General features: G+C 34.9%; 1 pseudogene; it reads left to right on the forward strand.

Moving 5' to 3' along the window:
- Nucleotides 1–5,706: 5,706 nt before the first annotated feature.
- The window catches only part of LOC129515778 (protein FRG1-like), a 43,393-nt pseudogene continuing 32,103 nt past the window's right edge, over nt 5,707–16,996 (forward strand).

A 16,996-nucleotide genomic window follows, 5' to 3' on the forward strand; every position in this document is an offset into this window, starting at 1 on the left:
CATTACATTTCATTCATATCAAAGGAATTTATAATCCAGAGTAAGGATTATGACTTACTCTCCATTATAAAAAGTTGGCTGAAATTTATTTGAAATATTTTTTCATCAAATTATCAGAGCGTACTTTATTTGAATGGCATGTGTTCTGAGAGTTGTATATAAAGAAGGCTTAAAACAGTTTTAAAGTCACAAATACATTCCTTGAAAACACTAAAATTGTAACTTAAGAACAATCACGTGCTTATAGAACTTTCTCTAAATTCTAATATCTTAAATTAGATCTTTGGTCTATTTGATCAAACCATAAACTATAATATTCAAGAACACATAGCAAAATCAAATTAGCCAAGTACATTCAATAGAGATTCAGAACATAAACATACTTAATAAGTAGCACAGATTAAAACAAATGTAAATATCTTAGAATTGATGCATAATCACATTTTATTCTATGTAGTCTAGTGTCCGTAGCCTAATCCATACTGTGAAATATTATTGACACATTTAACATTTAAAGAAACAAAAAAACACATAAATATTCTGTTGAATTATTCCACTATTTTAACTTGATGGATTTGATAAATGTTTCCTGTTAAAACTGTAAAATTGTGTTTATTCAGCTTTCCAGTCAAAACAAATGTTGTTCTCAAACCTACAGATTCAGTGAAGCTTAGGGAAATCAAATACAATCCTGCCTGCTTCATAAATTATAAGCAAAACCTGTGAGGTAATGGAAACCGTATCTTACTCTGGAATGATTCGTGATAGCAATGTGAAATGTCCATGCAAACAGAAGTTGAAAAAGAGCACAATTTTATTTCATAAACTGGGTGGCCCTCCCAGGTAGGATAACAGAAAATAAATGAAAAATTATTTCCTTTACTTCCAGTTAAACTAAGCATGCCAAGAAAATTGTAAAGATGAATACAAGAGTATAATGGTACATCTGTCTTTATGCCCAATTACATGCATCACTTTATAGGAGGAAAACTAAAACCAACCTGTATTGACAGAGGATCAAAGTCATGAGTAGAGCATTTGTTCAAACCTTTTTCACATAATTTGCTCTGATACTTTTGCAGTGCATCTGCATTACATTTTTTAGTTCATAAAGATACAATTACTTTTATCCTCAATATTCTAGTATATGCCATAAGGAACACGAATACCAGAGTTATTTATTCTCTAATATATTACCAGACTCTGGAACTGTGTCTGGTGGATAGAAGATGCTAAATAATAATGTGATAATGAATGAGTGAATTTCATCTTTGATTGAGGAATCTTAAAGAAAATCTAATTTTTTATTACACATCATGCAATTATCATTAATTAATTTATTATTTAAGGGGAAATTTTTTAGCCTTTGATTCCTTTTTTTTTTAAATAAAAAAGGCAAAACTTAGTTATCAGTCAAATGAAAATGTCCACTACTACCTGGCACAGCAAAAAATACAAACCCTTAAGTATATTCACTTAGAAACTTATTTATATCCATGTCCATAACACATATGTACTGATAGAAGCACAATATTTTTTTTATTTTTAATAAAATTGCTTCAAAATTTCACAAGATCATAATTGTCTCCAATAAGTTTAGCAAGTGAAAATAAGAATTGAAGCTGAATATTAAGCTAAATTCCCTCCTGGTGCTGATTCCTACTAAAAAGTCTAGCATGAATTAGAGGGAAAAAAGAAAGACAACTATATGAATAATTAATGTACTTTTTAATATAAGCAATAGATATTTGAACAGCTAACTAGAAAACAGCATTTCATGGGCAAGAATGGATGAACAACCAAACTTTGGAATTTGTGCAGCTTAATCAATTTGTGCCAATTGATTAATTTATGTAGATTAATTTGTGCTGAGTAATGTATCTGAGAGAAGAAATGTAAGAGAGGGCTCCATGCAAAAGTCTGGGTCTTAGCAAAATTGTAAAGATAAATAAGATGGAAACACAATGTGATATTGTTAAGTTGGGAAAATTAGATATTATGCAATATTGTTAGGAAATAAGATTAGAGATGAAAGTAGTAAGAAATTGCCCTGGAGTCTAGGCAGTGGTAAAATGATGTAGAAAGTTATGTATCTCATTATGAAAAATGGATTTTCAATATGGATATTTCATTTTCAAAAAACTAACATAAAAACAACTATATAGTATGCTAGAATGAGATGAATGCCATTGAACATGTTTTTATGAAAGTAAAGCAAGAGAAGGTAAATGGAAAACACTAAAGGTTACAACGTCCATGCACAGATTAGAATTTTAAGAAAGTTGATTATCACAGTTTTGTTGACAAGGTGACATTTGACCACTGATAGGAAGTGAGGTGGTTAGCTATAAAAATGTCTGGTGAAACAGAATTCTAGAAAGAAATAACAAGTGCATAGTACAAAGGACACAAGGTCATCAACCTGCCTGGTGTGTTTTTAGGGATAGCAAGGAGGTTCGCATAGCTGGAGCAAAATGAATAGAGTATTAAGTAATCTGGTCTTACTAGGAACAATGAAGCCAGATCTTGTGGGATCTTGAAAGCCTTGGTAGACATTTAGGAATTTATTCTAAACGAAATAGGGAGCTATCACAGGTTTTGAGCAGAAATGTTTAGCTTTTGATTTAAAAGAATTGCTCTCATATATTAAGAACCAACCGCTTAAAAGCAATTCTAAAAGCAGGGAGGCCAGTTAGGAGGTCTTTGCAGAAATTCAGGGGAGATGATGGTCTCTTTGCAGGGTGTTAGCAGCGGAGATGGGAAGAATGATATCACCAAAAAAGTACACGAATATGTGAATAGTATCAAGGTCTGAATATAGGACACCTTAATATGAAGAGGTCAGAGAACAGAGGAAGATCCAGAAAATAAGTCTGAAATGGAATAATAGGAAGAGAAACACAAGAGTGTGGTATCCTGGAAGTCAACTATGGAATGTATATGAAGGAGGACAAAGTGTTTAACTGGGTCCAACATTGCTAATGGGTCAAACTAGAAAAGGACTGGACTTTTGAGAGTTGGATTTAGCAAATGAGACTCATTTGTCCCTCTGGCAATACATGCTTGGTGGAATCCTGTGAGTGAAACGTTACTGATTTGGATTTATTAAAAAAAAAAAAAAGAGGTTTCTCTTTCTCTTCCTGAATAATTCAAACCTCAAACCATTAGGAGGGTCTTGATGAGATAAGTTTCTACATTGGTGGGAAGATAGTTACAATGGCTGAGAACAGGGTGGAAAAGGTGTTATAGAGGAAAAGGGTCCAGGGTATTAGAGCGTTTGTAGAGTTTTGAGGGCATCAAAGCATTGAGGCATCCAGCACTGAGTGTCAGCCTAAAGGTGGGATGAGGAAAACATTCACATATTGACAGTAGAAATAGCTTAGGGAGGGTGGTAAAGCCAAATGGCATGAGGAGGGCATGTATGCAGGGGAGGAGACAATGGTGGTTATCAGAAATAGGACACATAGAAGGGGACTGCTAAAGAAATATTTTAACATTAATGAGAATCTTAAATGTTAGAAGTTTCTCACTATTAGAAAAAGAAGTAACAGATAACATTAGAATAAACCCTACTATTAGATTGAATTTGGAGGTATTAGTATGAACTCACTGCTTTCAATATACAGCAATAGATATATAGATGAGAGAGAAGAGCACCTAGGTGGCTCAGTGGTTGAGCATCTGCCTTTGGCTCAGGTCATGATCCCAGGGTCCTGGGATCGAGTCCCACATGCAGGTCTCTGCGGAATTCTCCCTCTGCTTGTGTCCCTCCTCTCACGAATAAATATATAAAATCTTAAAAAATAGACATGTAGAGAAATAGCCATAAAAAGGTACACATACACTACACACACACACACACACACACACACACACACACATTCCAGTTCTATCTGCTGAAGGAGCTTGAACAGAAACACTCTTAGAACAATGAAGAGACCTAGCACATGGATTTTTGTTTCCTAACATTACTTTCTACTAAAAAAGGTAAGCAGACACCTTGAGGAAATAGCAAACTCAAGGGCTGGAGCAGTTAAAGGATAAGATGAGCCTGGAACATCTTGTTCTGGAGAAGCAGTTTTCAGAGAAGAAAGCAAAAATGTTAAAAGGACACAGAAACCAAATTAAATGCATTCTCATTGGCTGAGCTTGGGCAATTTGAGATTAAAAATGATAGTAACAAACTATGATCATTTTTTTAAAATGGGAAGCCATAGGCCAATTTGAATATATTGAATTGGATATCTTGAACATTTGTAAGGGACAAGATATTTCCACAATCTCAGGGTAGTTCCCCACAAAATACTTATTGACTGCCAAGAAGTCTGACAATTGAGAACTCTGACAAAGGATTACTGTAACCAATAAGGGGACAGGTCAAATTGATGTACATCTTCATAGGGTGCAATGATAAAAACAGAATGAAGTGGGCAGGAGGATGGATTACGTGGGTGCTGTGGATTAAGGAGAGTACTTGTGATGAGTAAGTGATGAATCATAAAATTCTAATAAAACTAGTATTACGCTATATGTTAACTAACTGGAATTTAAACTAAAACTTTAAGGAAAAACAATAGGAGTTAAGATGGTCGAGAAGTAGGGGGGCCCTACACTTGCCTCGGCCCTTGAACACAGTTAGATAAATCATTCTCAACACCCAGAAATCAATCTGAGGACTGAGAACAAACTGCATCTTGATGTGGGGGAGAGAAGAAGTACAGATGCTACAGAGGGGACGGAGCCCTGATCGTGGACAGAGGAGAGCGCAAAAGAGAGAAAGAGTGAAAGCACACACAGGATTGCACAAGAAAAACTCTTCCCCAAAACCATTGGGAAAAGGTGATGGCTGACTACCATAATTTGTTTTTTAAGCAATGGAGCTCAAAGTCTGAAATTTTATAAATCTGCATAATTAGGGTGCCGAGGTGGCTCAGTTGGTTAGGTTAAGTGTTGGCCTTCGGTTCATGTCATGATCTCAGGGTCTTGGAATCGAGCCCCAAGTTTGGATCCCCACTCAGCTAAGAATTTATCTGTCCCCCTCTCCTTCTCCCTCTACCTCTGCCCTTCCACCTGCTTGTGCTCTGTCTCTGTCTCTCTCTTTCTCAAAACAAATAAAATCTTTAAAAAGAAAAGAGAAATCTGCACCATCACAACAGTTATGCCTGGTGGGCTTAGCAGTGCTCCTGTGGGCAGCATGATCTGAAGATCACCTGGGTTACAAAGGGAGAATGAGTTCCCCTTCTTGGAGTGCATCTGGGAGAGGTGGCAAGGCCTCTTTAGGAACAAAAGAACTTGTAGTGCAAAGGTGCTGCCATAGTCACTAGCCTAGTAATAGGCACCAGCTGAGGGTAGGAAACCTTGGTACCGGCCTCTTGCTGCACTTTACCATAGATTGAATCATTGCAGGGTCTGACTTCTGCAACAAATTGGCACCAGCCACAGTGCAGCAAGAACCTGCATGTTCCTAAAATATGAAGTTTTGAAACTCAGCAGTGTGCCCAAGATAAAATACAAGAGTACAGAACTGCCTGGCAGGTAGACAGCTCAGACACTGACAAAGGCAGGGATCTGATGGAAGCCAGAGACGCAAGAGGGGTGACTTTGTGCTCTTCTCTGAGGGCATCCTGGACTGTGGTATGAAGGAACTTTCCACTCTGGAACAAAACAGCAAGGTGATGCCCTTTCTTCTCCACCTGCCCATCAGCAATGACTGGTTTCAGTGAGCAACACAGTGCCTCCCAGTGGAGGCCAGAGCTGCTTACACCAAGCTCCTCTTCCTGTGAAACACACCTAGTTAAAATTTGTCACACAGCGAACAAAATCCAAACACTGCAGGTAAGAAGAAACTCAGCAGAGGATTGACCTGAGGGAAAGAGTAGCCAAACCACAACTGCCAAGTGTACTTTCTGAACCACCTCCTGAAGCACCAGTCCCAAGACAATATAGGACCTCTTCTTAATATGGCCATTACTCTCAGGAGCAGGGATACAACAGGCTTTCCTAACAATCGCAAAAACAAAAACAAACAAGCAAAAACAAAACAAAACAAAACAGTGACTTAGACAAAATGACAAGATGGAAGAATTCACCCCAAAGAAAAGAACAGGAAAAAGTAATGGCCAAGAATTTCACCAAAACTGATATAAGTAAGATGCTTGAATGGGAATTTAAAACCACAATCATAAGGATACTATCTGGGCTTGAGAAAAGCATAGAAGACACTAGAGAATTCCTTATTGTAGAGATAAAAGAGCTAAAAGCTAGTCAGGCCATAATAAAAAAAGCTATAACTTAGATGCAAAACCAATTGGATGCAATGAGAATGAGGATGAATGAAGAAAAGAAATAAATCAACACTACAGAAGATAAAAATCCTGGAAAATAATAAAACTGAATAGTGAAAGAAAAGTATTGGATCAAGAATGTGGACTTAGGAAAAAAAAAAAAAGAATGTGGACTTAGCTCAGTGACTCTTTAAAGTATAATAACATTCATATAATTGGAGTCCCAGAAGAGGAAGAGAAGGAAAAGGGGCAGAAGGTTTATTGAATTTTATTTTCATTATTTTTTTTATTTATTTTATTTATTTATTCATGAGAGACACACAGAGAGAGAGGCAGAGACACAGGCAGAGGGAGAAGCCAGCTCCTTGTGGGGAGCCCAATGTGGGACTCGATCCCAGGATCCCAAGATCACAACCTGAACCAAAGGCAGAGGCTCGACCACTGAGCCACCCAGGTGGCCCCTAACTCGTCTTTAAATGTCTGGTGGAATTCCACTGGGAAGCCGTCTGGCCCAGGACTTTTGTTTTTTTGGGAGATTTCTGATGACTGATTCCATTTCTTTGCTGGGTATGGGTCCATTGAAATTTTCTCTTTCTTCCTGTTTCAGTTTTATTAGTTTGCATGTTTATCTGAGCCAGAGAACATTACCAGAAACACCAACTTTACAGGTAACCTAATTGCACCAAATTCATATCTTATTCAATAATTACTCTTTATGTAAATAGATAAGATGCTCCAATCAAAAGACAGGGTATTAATATGGATTGTTTAAAAAAAAAAAACAAGACCTATCTATATGCTGCTTACAAGACCATCATTTTAGACCTAATGAATAAATAAATAAAATCTTAAAAAAAAATAAAAAGAAGTTAATACCAATTCTTTTCAAATTGTTCCAAAAAATAGAAAAGGAAGGAAAAGTTCCTGTAGGATTTGAGTGACCTTGAACGAGTAAACTCATTCTACAGGACCAGCATTATTTTGATCCCCAAACCAAAGACCCCACTATAAAGAAGAATTACAGACCAACATCGCTGACAAATAAGGATGCAAAAATTCTCATTAAGATACTAGCAAATTGATTCCAACAATATATTAAAATAATTATTCACCACAATCAAATGGGATTTATTCCTGGGCTAAAGGGGTGGTCCAATATTTGTACATCAATCAACATGACACACCACATTAATAAAAGAAAGGATGAGAACCATATGATCCTCTCAATAGATGCAGAAAAAGCATTTGAGAAAATTCAGTATCCATTCTTGATAAAAACCTTCAACAAAGTAGTGACAGAAGGAACATACTCAACATCCTAAAGACTATATATGAAAGACCCACAGCTAATATCATCCTTCATGAGGAAAAAGCGAGAGCTTTTCCTCCATTGTCAAGAAAATGACATGGATGTCCACTCTCATCATTACTATTTAACATAATAGTGGAAGTCCTAGCCTCAGCAATCAGACAACAAAAATAAATAAAAGACATTCGAATTGGCAAGGAAGAAGTCAAACTTCTACTACTTGCAGACAACATGATACTCTGTGTAGAAACCCCAAAATACTAAACCAAAAAAAATTGCTAGAACTTATATACAAATTCAGGAAAGTCATAGGATATAAAATCAATCTGAAGAACTATTACATTTCTATCCACCAACAATGAATCAACAGAAAAAGAAACCAAGGAATCAATCGCATTTGCAATTGCACCAAAAACCATAAGATACTTAGGACTAAATGTAACCAAAGAGGTGAAAGATCTATGCTCTGAAAACTATAGAATACTTATGAAAGAAATTGAAGAAGACACAAAGAAATGGAAAAACATTCTATGCACATGGGTTGGAATAACAAACACTGTTAAAATGTCTATATTCCCCAAAGCAATCTACAAATTTAATGCAATCCCAATTAGAAAAAAAAAAAAAAGCCACCAGCACTTTTCACAGAGCTAGGACAATCCTAAAATTTGTATGGATCCACAAAAGACTCTAAATAGCCAAAGCAACCTTGAAAAAGGAAAGCAACCCTGGAGGTACCGGATTCTAGACTTTAAGCTAAACTAATTTCAAAGCTATAATCATCAAGACAGTATGGTATTAGCAAAAGAACAGACACACAGATGAATGAAAAAGAACAGAAAACCAAGAAATGGACTCACAACTATGGTCAACTATTCTTCAACTCCAATGGAAAAAAACAAAAACAAAAACAAAACAGTCTCTTCAACAAATACTGTTGGGAAAACTGGGCATCTGCATGCACAAGAATGAAACTGGACCACTCTCTTACACCAAATACAAAAATAAATTCAAAATGGATGAGAGACCTAAATGTGAGACAGAGATTCATCAAAATTTTAGAAAGAACTGAGGCAGCAACTTCTTTGACCTCAGTCAATACAATTTCTTACTACACACGTGGTGGGAGGCAAGGGAAACAAAAGCAAAAATGAACTATTGGGACTTAATCAAGATAAAAAGCTTCTGCACAGAAGCTTTGTTGTTGGAAACAACAAAACCAAAAGACAACCTATGGAATGGGAGAAAATATTTGCAAATGACATATCTGAGAAAGGATCAGTATCCAAAATCTATAAAGAACTTTTCAAACTCAACATTTCATATGTGGAATTTAAGAAACAAAACAGATAGATGAACATATGGGAAGAGAAAAAAAGAGAAGCAAATCATAAAAGACTTAATAATAGAGAACAAACTAAGGAATGACAGAAGGAGGTGGGCAGGGGATGTGCTAAATGGGTGCTGGGGATTAAGGTAGGCACTTGTTGTGATGAACACTGGGTGTTATATGTGATGAATCACTAAATTCTGCACCTGAAAGCAATATTACACTCTATGTTAACTAACTATAATGTAAATAAAAATTTGGGGAAGAAAGCAGAGTATTACTTTCACAGTGGAAGAAACTAACTTGAAGGAATGCAACTGGAAACCAACCATGAGAAACAACACACACTCATGTTGTAAAACATTCTATAAAACTGTCTACGCATTCACAAATGTCTAGGTTATATAAGCTAAAGAAAGATTGTACAACTGAACCAGACTGGAGAAAACTAGAGACATGAACACTCAGGAGAACTTGCAGTTCAGAATTATGTCCTTTTGCTATAAGGACACTTTGAAACTACTGGAAGGACTTGAATGGGAAGATTAGATGGTAATAATAGACCATATAAACTTCTTGATTTTCATGGTTGTCCTGCAGTTATGCATAAAAAGCCCTGGTGTCTGGGAAGTATACATTAAACTACACAGAGGCAAGAGTGTATCATATCAACTACTTACTATCAAATGGTTTTTGGGGAAAAAAAGTTTTATTTTTCTTTATTATACCTGCATCTCTGCTGTAAGTTTGTGATTCTTTCAAATAAAAGTAGAAGTAAAAAATGGAAAAAAAGGAAATAGAAGTAGCAACTATAGATACTTATTGAAAGTTTCAACCTTCATATAAATATTCAAACAATCATACTGGAAGGTGGTGGTGAAAATAATAAAGCTCATTCATAATGATGTTGAAGACCAGTGGAGATGCTTGAGGCATTTTAGGAGAGATTTCTAGAGTAAAAGATAAAAATTTTGAAGTTATGAAAATATAGTAATTAGAAGTATGTAGCAGATAAGAGTAATTTTATTTATGACTGAGTTGTCAAGGAAAAAAATTACTGATTTCTATAAATTAGATATGCATAAGAGGTAAGGTAACAGTAGAAAGAGAGTTCCAGGACTATGTCATGTTTCTGGTTTTTAGTCCCAGCTTCACCTGTCTCGGTGTGATCTATGACAAGGTTCATGACCATAAGTCTATATCTCAGTTTTTACAACAGTAAAATGGAGATAATTAATTTCATCTTCAGAAAACTCAAATTATTAATTACATGCAAAAACATTAGGTAATGTAACCGACATCATGCGAGCCCCAGTGTTATCTTTACCGTAGCTGTTAATCTTATAATTATCAGAACTAACAAAAATCCTCTTCTGTGATTAGCAAATCAATTTTCAAATAGACTTTGTGGTCAAACAATATCAGAACTTTTGTAAGACCAAATTGGTTATGTTTTCTATTTATTTGTAACTTCTTAAAGAAATCTGTGTTATTTCTCCATACAGAAATTCAGCCAGTGGGTCTTGTTGGCTTAAACCGAAAATGAGCAAGCACATGGTAATGGCAAAGGATTATTTCTCCCAACTATTTCAGTAGGCTTCTGCTGAAGGAATTGAGGGAAAAAAGTACTTCATCATGGAATCTGAGCAGCGGTCATGAAAGGTGTATCTGCAAGTAGGCACAGGAGTAGAAAGAACCTCCAGGTGTATTTTCACCAGCACATCAGGGACAGTTTAAATATTGGAAAAATGGAGAGGACTACAGAATCAACCTGAATGAGCAAGAGCTGAGAATTATAATAGTGCATATCACACAAATATAGTGATTAATTTGGTATTGCATTTGTGTTGGCTTAATTTTGAAAAGCATATATGTATTTTGCTGGTGAAATGTCCATTTCGATGAGTCAGCTGTATTTCCGAAATTTATCAGTACTATTTGAAGTTGTAACTAGCATTCATTAAAAGTGCATATGAAATTTTTACTTAAACAAGAACAAATCTCAGAATTCTTACATCTCCTGCATTTTAAAGTATTAGTGTAAAATGAAATTCATATTTCAATTTTCTTTTCATATAACATCAATTATATATGTTTTGAAAATATATTTTAACCTAACTAGGAAAATAGTTAATAGCAATTAATATAGTTCTTATTATAAAGGGAAGCATACAAAATATGCAATAGTTGATTTTCTACGTAGGTCATAATAAATGAGTTGCATTTTCTTGAGAATGTCTTAGAACTTTGAGATTCTACTTCCAGCTAACGTGTAATAAAAGACAAATTTACCCTCCTGGCAACAATAGCAACAACACCAGACAAAAATATATGAAAGTGGTTTTCAGGACAGTAGACAGCAGGCAATGAATGACACTAATCCCTAACAGATAGGAAACAAATGAAGTTAGTTCTACTGTTGCCCCAGTTCATTGATTTTAGAGAATTTTAAGGCAGCATTGAAAGAAAGGAAAGGCAACAAAAAATATTTGAAGAAACAGTGAAACAGTTATCAAAACATTTTCAAAATTGATGCAAACTACAACCTCACAGATCTAAAAATCTTAATGGATTCTAAACTCAAGAAATATGAAAAAAAAAGACATCAAGACACACTGTAACCAAATTTCTCAAAATAAAGTGATAAGGTCTTGAAAGCAGACAGAACAAAAAGGCATATTACTTATATAGAACAAAATGTAAGAATAATAGCAGATATATCAGTGGAAACAATGCAAGTGAGATGACAGCATACTAAAATCTCTAAAGTTCTGAAGGAAAAAAATTATCACCATATAATTCTACATTCAGAAAAAAAACGTATTTCAAAAACGAAAGCAGGATTTGTTTCAAACATACAAAAGCTGACGGAATTTACTTCTAACAGATCTGCACTGCAAAAAGTCTAAAATAAATCCTTTAGACAGAAGAAAAATGATACCAGATGGAAATAGGAATCTTCAAGAAAGAATAGAATTCACTGGAAATGTTGCCTCTGTGGCTATGGCTATATACAGTTAAATTTTATTTAAATTGATGGTTAAATTTTATGTTATTTATTTTTTTTAAAATAGGACTATGTAAACAACTATTATAACATGTGTTCTACAATATGCATAAAATAAATGTATGAAAACAATTGCACAGGAATTGAGAAAATATGAATGGAATTGTGTGTTTGATGTGAGATACAGTACCAAGCTTATTTTTCTTTCTAGGTGGTTATTTTGTTCCAAGCATCACTTATTGAAGATACTGACTGAATTATTTCAAGTAGTTTTACAGATGTCACGTAAATTTATGAATTAAACCAGGGACAATGAATATTTTAGTGATGTTGAGTAATCTCATACAAAATCTTGATATGCTTTTCCCTTTACATCCAATTTTAGGTTTTAAATTTCCTTACATATGTGATTTTTCTATCAGATTGGTAGTAAAGATGAAATCAAATGCTACCTATACATAAATTTTATATGCCACAATACGTATGCCTTAAATTATTCTTTGTCCTGTTTTTAAGACAAATCTCTCACTCCCTAGGGTTTTCCACATAAGTGATTATATCATTGGCATTTTTTTTCTATTTTTCCCATTTTTAATACTTCATTTTACTTATGGTTAATTAAATGTTAATATTTCCAGTTGAATAGTCAGTAGTTTAGACAGAGGGCATTTTTCTTAACTTTAAAGGGAATGACAGATTTTTCTTCATTAAAAATTATCTGAGATAGATAAGTAAACATCTACACATAGCTGATGGATTTTTAAAAATGAAGAATAAATACTGATTTTTTTTTTCAAACACTTTTCAGCTTCAATGGATATAATCATGTGATTTTATTTTTGCCTTAGAATTCATTGGTTTATTTCATGGATGAGAAAGTGCTATTTTTCTAAGTTTGGACAAAACCCACTCTATATTTCCAAAATAAAAGACTGACACATTTAAAATTTAATAATTTTAGCTTTCTCGTATTTTGAAAATATTTTAAAAATTGCCTAGTTAACACAAAATTTACATAACTTTCAGGTGTAAGATAGTGATTTAACGTCTCTGCATTATGCCATACTCACCACAAGTGCTGCTACCATCCATCACCATACACTGTTATAACATCACTGACTATATTCCTCACCCTATACCTTTTATTCCAGTGGCTAATCCATTCCATAACTGGAAACCCATATCTTCCACTTCTCTCACACATTTTGACCATTGCCTCTACTCCCTTCTCCTCTGGCAACTATCAGTTTGTTCTCTATTTATAGGTCTGACTCTGCTCTTTGTTTATTCATTTGTTTTGCTTTTTAGAGTCTTTCACAATTGGATTTCTTGTTTCTCCCCTTTATCTATATCACCCATCCCCTACCCACTTCTGGACTTATTTTTGAAAGTAATTTTCCACAATATTTAAACTGGTGATATATATTCCATATACTAAATTCAAGTTATACTTATGATTTTTCACATTTAACGTTTTGGGGTTTTTTCCTGAATATGTTTTCTAGATGGCCAAGAAATGCCGGACCTTTAACAGTCTAGACAATCTGCTAGCACTGTTGTAGCCATGACTTTGTAGAGGAAAGGACATAGGCTTGATGTTCCTGAAGGAATCAAATCTTGATTCTACTCTTTTATAAACGCATACATGAGGGCACTTAACTTAATCGCTGTAAGCTGCAATTTCCTAAAGTGACAACAAGAGAAGCAAATACATTATGTTATTATTATAGTCGTCTCATTACTATGGTCATTTGAGGTCATTCCTTTGAGTCTGCCTTCAATTATTCAAGCCCACATTTTGCATTTTTAAACATTTTCTTCTTTCTTATGAAATCCTATGACAGACTTTTGACAGAAAGTGCTTTCACAAAAACTGACAAACTGTGTCTAAATGGAAAGTTCACAGTTACAACATCTGGCTTTGTTTGTATTTCTTAGAGCTAAGCAGGAAGATTCAAGCACCCAGAGGGTTGTCTGCATCACCAGCAGGACGGCAGGAGCCAAAGGCAGAGAGAGGAACACAAGGTGTGAGGGAAGAAACAGACTGTCAATCACTAGGAGAGCACAGCACTGGAGAACAAGGACCTGGAGAGAGAGAGAGAGAGAGAGAGAGAGAGAGAGAGATCCCAGCAACATGAGAAAGTGAGGAAGTGTGGCACAGGTGGTCTCCTATGGTAATTTGTGTACCGAGAGACTTCAGGGCTGTAGAGAAGCCCAAGGCATTAATCACCTACACACACTCATGTTCTGCTCACGTTTCTCATCTCCTGTTTCAAACTTAGCTATTGAATTGCATTTTCTGTATCACTGTAAGCTGCTATTCTTCCAGCAGCAAAAGAGCACTTACCTGACTTTTTAAAATCTTGGAGGAAATTACTTATGAGTCAACTGATTAGTTGACTCATTTAGGAAATCTGCTAAAAACACGAAGAAGAACTTACAATATGACCTAAATCGCATTGCTCATGGAGGAATAAAAAGTTATTTCTTTGTAAATGAACCTGAGAATTCTTTAAAAGTTTATTTTCTTCTATTTGCTCCCTGCATTGGCTGTAGTGATTTAAGACAAGGTAACAGATCTTATTCCAATTCTCCTTAAACTTCACATGTGGAAAATGATGAATCAACACTTTCCTCTGAAAAGAAAAAAAAAATGCTGATTTTTAGATGAATTAGTAGAATAAATAAATGGTCGTGCCCATTGTCCACTCTAAATTCCCCTTCTTAAAACCAGGATTAGTCTTTAATTTCTTAATTACTGTGACTGGAAGTGGACATTGACTCTTTTTTGGGCCATGATCTTAATCACTAGTAGGTTCACATTTCTGGCTGTTTGGGCAGAGGCAGAAGCCAAGGAATTCAGTCGTAGCTCAATAAATACATTACAAAATCGTGCAGGCTACGATACCACAGTGGTCTCCCAAGTCCAAGAATCAATTTTCATTCAAAATTTCTCCCACCCTTCCCTGCTCCTTCTGCTCCAAGATCGTTAACATAAGAGATGCAGTTTTATGTTTACATGGGCTTACTTACACCTAAGTTCAAGTCATTAAAAGTAGCTGCCTAATTCTCATTAACTCAACCATTTTAATTGGCTGAGACAATATTTACTAATCCTTGGATTAATGATGCTCAATACAACATGATTATTGTTTGCTAACCAGAACTTTTATGTAATAACGGAAAACTGACATTTGCTCTTGTGCCTTTGCTCACTCCCGTACCAGAGTGTTTATTGGCAACTGAGGGAAATATCCTTCAAAGCTGAAGGAGAAATAAAGACTTTCAGACAGACGAAAACTGAGTGAATTAACTGCCAATAGATTTGCCCTGAAAGAAATGTTAAAGGAGACTTTCAGGTAGGTATATTATAGCACTGGACAGAAGAAAGGATCCACACAAAAATGTGGAAATAGAGGGAACAAAAATATAACATATTCCATTAATATTAACTGTTCTAAAAAACAACTATTTAAAGCAAAGGGGTAGCAATATAGTGTGTGTTTGTAACACATATAAAAATAAAATATATGACAAAAATGTATAATGGATGGAAAAAGCCATTGGGAATGTAAGGTCCTTAGCTCCACATATGAAATGGTATATAATATTATGTGAAGATAGGTTCTTATTACTTAAGAATGTACACCATAAACCCTAAAACAATATTTAAAATATTTTCAAGCTAAAAATAACTAGTATAGGTAAAATGGAATTTTTAAAAATCTTCTTAACCAAAAATGGTAGAACAGGAAAAAGAAACAAAGAACAGACAGAAAAAATAGGAAACAGCTACCAAAATGGTATTTTAATCCATCCTTATCAATAATATTAAACAATGTTATTACCAATTAAAATACAGAGATTGTTTTGTGAAATGAAAGAACAATATCCAACTGTAAGCTGTCTATAAGAAAGTCACTTTAAAAATAAAGACATGAATTGGTTAAACCCACACAGAAAATATGTAACATTTAAAGAAAATTTTTTTTTTAAAGAACCAAAACTGTTATTTAATTCAGACAAAATAGACTTCAGAACAAGGAATTTACCGGGATGAAAAAGGGTTATTATGCACTCAGAAACGGGTCAGCTCATCAAGAAACTTAAGACTCTTAATTGTATGGACTAATTGGAGGTTCAAAATAAATGCAGCAAAATTTGCTAGAACTGAAAGGAGAAATGTACCTGTCCATAATTACAGTTGGAGATATCACCACCTCTTTTTCGCTCAGTAATTGATGGAACATGTACACTGAAACTCTGCCGGTGAAAATTTCCTACTCTCATTTACTCAGACATAACATTTCATGGCATCTTTAATTTCTACCTTTCCAATATCTCACCTCTATGCAACATTTATGTACTATATGAGCCCACTCCTACTCATTGGAGGAATAGATGTAATCTCTAAGAATCATATAAAGTTAGAAAGCCACACCTGCCTATCATATCTGTCAAAGAAAAACAACCAACAAATATATTAAGTAGCAATCATTAGAAAACAAAATCTAAACCTGGGTAGGGGAAGAACATTTCTCTCAATGTATGTCATCAAAATAATCATGTCGACAGTTAAGCCTATGAAAATATTACAGGGGGAGGGGCAAGATGGCGGAAGAGTAGGGTCCCCAAATCACCTGTGCCCACCAAATTACCTGGATAACTTTCAAATCATCCTGAAAACCTACGAATTCAGCCCGAGATTTAAAGAGAGAACAGCTGGAATGCTACAGTGAGAAGAGTTCGCGCTTCTATCAAGTACAACTTGTTTTTGGCCACTCTGCACTGAGCAAAATGACTAGAAGGAAAAACTCACCTCAAAAGAAAGAATCATAAACAGACCTCTCTCCCACAGAGTTACAAAATTTGCATTACAATTCAGCGTCAGAAAGCCAATTCAGAAGCACAATTATAAAGCTACTGGTGACTAGAAAAAAGCATAAAGGATTCAAGAGACTTCATGTCTCCAGAATTTAGATCTAATCAGGCCGAAATTAAAAATCAATTAAATGAGATGCAATCCAAACTGGAGTTCCTAACGATGAGAGTTAATGAGGTAGAAG

This window comes from Nyctereutes procyonoides, unplaced genomic scaffold (genome assembly GCF_905146905.1).
Source record: "Nyctereutes procyonoides isolate TBG_1078 unplaced genomic scaffold, NYPRO_anot_genome, whole genome shotgun sequence".
NCBI classification, from domain to species: Eukaryota; Metazoa; Chordata; class Mammalia; order Carnivora; family Canidae; genus Nyctereutes; species Nyctereutes procyonoides.